Raw genomic sequence first — 5,767 nt, 5'->3', positions numbered from 1 at the left:
TATCCAATTAGTCGAAAGGAGCCAATTTGGGGGGATGCCTAGTGAAGACCCTCATTCTCATATGGAAACCTGTTGCGACTATTGTGATGCGATTTCTCAAACCGGTGTGACTCAAGACCAAATTCGATGGGTCTTATTTCCTTTTTCTCTAATCGGCACCGCAAAACAATGGTTGAAGGGCCTTGATAAGGCCACTCTCGGAATTGATTCTTGGAAGAAGTTGGCTCTAGCTTTCTACAAAAAATTCTACCCACCGGAAAAGACTAACATGCTAAGAGCTCAAATTACGGGTTTTAAGCAAAGGGATGAAGAATCTTTGTATGAAGCTTGGGAGCGATTCAAGGGAATTTGTCGCTCATGTCCTCACCATGGACTTAGCGAATGGTTCTTGGTACAACAATTTTGGAACGGTTTATATGAAGATTCAAGGAACATTCTCAACATGGGATCAAATGGAATGTTCACCGAAGTTGATGACAATCAAACATGGAACAAAATTGAGGAAATGGCGGTCCATAACTCACAATATAGTAGACCTCGCAAGGCTACTAGAGGAGGAAAGCATGAAGTGGACTCCGTTACTCAATTGGGTGCTCAACTTAGTGCTCATATTGAGACAATTAATTTGAAGTTTGAAAAAGCTATGGCTAGACTTGAAAAAGTCTCAAAATCACCAAAGCATCATGTTAATGCCATGACGGCATCCTCATCAATCCCAAGTGGGATATGTGAGAATTGTGGAACTTTGGGACATGACCAAAGTGAATGTAGGGGAACAAATGAACAAGTGAATGCTTTCGAAGCATACAAGAGTGGTATCCCTTATTCCAACTATTACAATAAAAACACCAAGTTTCACCCAAATCTCTCATACAAAAGCCAAAATGTTCAAAACCCTCAAACAACATACACTCCACCACTCATGAGAAACCAAAATCAAAGACCCTTTTACAATCCAAACCAAGGTTACCTAAATCAAAATCCATACAATCACCAAAATGACCAAGGTTTTGATGTCCAAAAAGCGGTCCTCCAAATGCAAAAGAATCAACAAGAATTTTTCACTCAAATGCAAAAAGATAGTCAAGCAAAGGAAACCACCATCAACAACATTCTAGCTCACACCAAGATGTTGGAAACACAATTGACTCAACTAGCATCTTCAAGCTCACAAAGACAAAAGGGGCAATTACCACATCAAAGTAATCCCCCAAGACATGAAACGGTTAGTGCCATTCACTTGAGAAGTGGTACAAGGTATGAAGCACCGAAGAAGCAAGTTGAGGATGAAGTTGTGGAAGCTAGTGATAAGGAAGAAATTGTGCAAAACTCCAAAGATGGAGAATCATCAAAAGAAGAAATTTCAAAGAGAAATGAAGACAAGGTCAAGGAGAAGGAGCCCATTGTGATTAGACTTCCTTTTCCAAGTCGTCAAGCCAAGCCCAAATTTGATGACCAACTTGGAAAGTTTATGGAAATTGTGAAGAATTTGGAAGTCTCAATTCCTTTCACGGAATAAATAAATCACGTGCCGGCCTATGCGAAATACATGAAAGATATCCTCACAAAGAAGAAGTCGATCCGGAAACTTGAGACTATCGCCTTCACTAAGGTGAGTAGTGCAATACTTCAAGGGAGTTCACCTCCAAAACTAAAGGATCCAGGAAGCTTCTCAATACCGTGTACCATTGGCGACACAACGATCAACAAAGCCTTATGTGATCTAGGGGCTAGTGTGAGTGTTATGCCGTACTCGGTGAGTAAAAGGTTGGGGATGGGAGAGCTTAAATGCACCAACATCACACTCCAAATGGCTGATAGATCGACGAAGACACCATTAGGGATATGGGAAGATGTCCCGTGCGGGTGGGAAGTTTTTCATCCCGGTGGACTTTGTCATTGTTGATATGGAGGAAGATTCCAACATTCCAATCATTCTAGGAAGACCTTTCCTACACACCGCGGGTGCGGTGATTGATATGAAACATGGTGAGCTCACTCTAGAAGTGGGAGATGAAAGCATAACCTTTAATCTTGACAAGACTATGAGAGCTCATCGTCTGCATAAACCGTGTTTCATGATTGATCATTATAGCCGAAAGGATGAAAGGAAGAAATCGGAACTCCAATGGAAGAAGAAAATCGAGGATGCTCCATTCATAGAGCAAGTGAATTGTGACAAGGAGAGCTTGCAAAGCTCATCAAAATCAATCAAAGAAGAAGAAGATGGCCTCATTGGCCAAGAAAAGGAAATGGAAAGTTGTCACCATCAAATCCAGAGATTTTCAATGATCAACTTAATGAAGTTTGTGGTCTTTGGGATGACGAATTTGAAGGGATTTTTAATCCCTACATTGGTAATGCCATCGATCAAGACCGACAACAAGGGCCAAGGTCTATTGAAGACCTCTACCATGATAATGAACAAGCTTTTGATTACTTCTTCAAGGTGTTGAGCAACATCAACAACACCTTGGACATGCCCCCTTGACATCTCATCAAGAATGAGAGTTTGGTGGAGTCCTCCCTAAACCACCATTTGTAAATATTTCTAACTCCCTAACTTGCATTTCAATTCTTGTATTGCATTTTTGTCATCTTTGGATTTTTATTTACTTTGATCAAGATAATTGTCATGTTTGAGAGAAGTGAGGGAGGGACTAATAATTTCAATTGATGTGTAGTGCTTTAGCTTAGTGTGGGGATGGCAATTGCCTAGGCTATCCATGCCTTAGTAGTGCCCCTACAATGAAGAACACGAGATATAAAGAAGAATGGAAGAATGATAAGGGATATGCATTGTACACGGATAGAATCGAATCCGGGTACAAAGGGGCCGAATCGAGCGGATTCGGAGAATCCGCCGTCTACGAACAATCCGAGCGTATTGGGTAGAAGACGCACGTCCCTATGAGCTGAATTTTTGAAAGATTTTTGACTGTAAGAGAATCCGGGCGTCTGAACAAATCCGCTCGTCTCGAAAATCCGCCCGTCTTGAAAGGAAGACTCCGTCTTCTTTCTTTGAGAAAACAAGAAAAATTCCTGGACTGAAATCCGTCCGTCTTCTGAAGAATCCGCCCGTCCCGTGTCAGCGAATACGAGCGTCTTCTCTTAAAGACGCCCGTCTTTAGGCGAGTTTTTCCCAACCCAGAAAGTGCAGAATCCTCCCGTCTTGAGCAGAAACCGCACGGATTGCCCCTGCAGTTCGAATTTTTTCGGGCTTTATAAAACCCCTCCCACCTTCATTCATTCATTCATTCATTCATTCATAACACTACTCAAAAACATCAAAACCCTCATCCTCTCCATCACAAAAACAAAATTCCTCAACTACATTCACCAAAATCAAATCAAACCATCCTTTTAACAACAAATCAATCACTCCTTTTTCAATAAAAATCAAAACCAAGCACAAAATCTTCAACCTTTGATTCGATTTTTGAATTCATAAAGGCAAAGCCTTTCACCTTTAAATCGATTTGGGTACACTACAAATTGAAGATTTTTCATTCTTTTCTTTGTTAATTCATCAATGGCAAGGACTAAGGAAGCAACAAAGGCACCAAAGGCTAAGACACTTTCACAAAGGCAAAAGGCTCTTCAAGCAAATAAAGCATTGGCTATGGTGGTAACAACCCCAAACTTGGAAGTGCAACAACAACAACAACCTTCTATGGGAGCAACAACATCTACGACTCCGGAAATTGATCAACTTTTGCATTATCCGGAGGTAACTTTTATTTCCAAAACCCATAGAGATACTTTTGCCAAGTTTGCTAGGAAATCATTTCAATCCACCAAGTTTATTTGTGAAGATACCTTAGATAAGTTGGGTGTCCTTGAGCAAACTAGAGCCTTTTTCAAAGCAATGGGGTTGAAGAAATTGTTTGAATCAAAAGAATTGACATACCCCTCCCTTACCTTGGAGTTTTTGAGTTCTTTGAAAGTAACCAAAGTTGAGACTAGGGAGAACCTCGAGTTTCGTCTAGCTAATGTTAGTAGATGCATTTCCTTTAGGGAATTGGGTGAAATTTTGGGTCTTAGTGATGAACCGAGTTATTTTAAGAATTATGGAAAGTATGACCCCGACCCTCTTTGGGAGGCAATTTTCGGAAGGAAATTTGAGGATTTTCACGCGAGTCGTGCTCTTTTAGTCCACCATCCGGGCATAAGGGTATGGCACAAGGTCATAGGAAACACCATTATTGCAAGGAAAGATACCAACCATTTAACCAAACTTGATTTTATTCTTCTTGAATCGGCTTTGAACATTGGAAGAGTACACACCAAGCCTTTCAACTCTTTAAGGCTTTTGGTAGATAGATGGCTCAACATTGATTGTGGGAAGAAAGGCACTACCATTATTGTCAATGGCGGCCTAGTCACTATCCTAGCTAAATACTTTGATCCTAACTTCAACAAGGATAACAAGTATGAAACAAAGGAGGGTGGTCATCTTGTTGATATGCATACTATGATACACAAGTACAAGTGGGTTGCCCATAAACCTCTTGACACCAAGTATGGATGGCTCACTAGTGAGGCTAGATCGTTTACTTTGCCTTCAAAGATTTGTCGTCTAAGCGTCCACCGGACCAATTATCTACTTCCCCTTTCAAAAGAGGCCGAGTATATTATCCGACAACAAAAGGGTGAACTTGAAATTCCCTCATCTTCCATTGTCACACCACCTTACCCTTTTGAGTACCAAGAGTTCAAGCCGGAAGGTGTTGAAGCAAGAAATGATTATTTGCCTCTTCTCATGCAAGCAATGCACAAGCAAGCCTTTGAGGATCGGAAAAATGCTTACTTGGCTCAATATCCACCCCTCCTACACTTAGCTAGGCAAGGACTACTTGATCCATCATGTCCTTTGCCTAGTTGGGCGGATAGAGAAGTCCTATTTCCGGGTGCATCTAGGGTTGTTTCGGGTGACAATGAGGTTGTCGGTAATGAAGAGGTTGATGATAACATTGATGAGGAAGCAAGTGAAGAAGGAGAAGAGTATGGTGAGCAAGATGATGAGCAAGGTGAAGAAGAAAGTGAAGAAGCAAATGAAGAGGGAAGTGGCAATGAGACCACTTCTAATGAGGAAAGTGATGATGGTGATGATATGATGGAAGATTAGCAAGCCTTGGAGGCTCCTACCCTCTCATGGTTTGTCTATTTCTCTCTTTGTTTTAATTATTTTCTTGATCATTGTTGGAGTAGTCCTAGAACCATAGAGGACTCACACCTCGGTACCATTGAGGTGTTCTCATTTTATTGTTCCCACTTTCAAAATCCAAAATGACAAATTAGTTTCATGCATTGCATAGTGTGTGCATGAACTACACCCATCCTTGGACATTAGCAATAGTGTCTAACTCGGTTTGGGGAAGTTAATGCATACACAACGGGAGGTAATCTAAATTATCCTCTCCGTCATAACAAAAACCATGCATCATGTAGTGTAGACTAGTGTAGATTGCATTTAGTATAGAAATCATGCATCATCTTTGCATAATTTCCCATCATTTTTGGCCATTGAGGACAATGCCCATATTAGTGTGGGGATGGGGAATTCTAACTTAACTTTATATTCCAAAATGATAAAAATTGAAAATTTTTGAAAATCATAAAAATTTGAAAATTGAAAAGCCAAAAACATGTTTATTTCCTTTTGTAGTGTAGTCTTGTATATATTGTTTGTATATATTGTGTTTGTTCTATCCTTGTTCTCATTGATTGACTACGCCACATCCGAGACATGAGGATCATGAAGACC

At 40.5% G+C, this 5,767-nt stretch overlaps 1 non-coding gene across 1 annotated transcript; it reads right to left on the bottom strand.

Moving 5' to 3' along the window:
- Positions 1–268: 268 nt before the first annotated feature.
- On the bottom strand, positions 269–375 carry LOC141625856 (small nucleolar RNA R71). The gene has a single exon (XR_012535604.1). It is a non-coding gene; the product is annotated as a small nucleolar RNA R71 (small nucleolar RNA).
- Between the last annotated feature and the right edge of the window lie 5,392 nt (positions 376–5,767).

This window comes from Silene latifolia, chromosome X (genome assembly GCF_048544455.1).
Source record: "Silene latifolia isolate original U9 population chromosome X, ASM4854445v1, whole genome shotgun sequence".
Lineage (NCBI taxonomy): Eukaryota > Viridiplantae > Streptophyta > Magnoliopsida > Caryophyllales > Caryophyllaceae > Silene > Silene latifolia.
The sequence above is the reverse complement of the archived record's forward strand: the minus strand, read 5'-3'. Positions and strand labels throughout refer to the sequence as shown.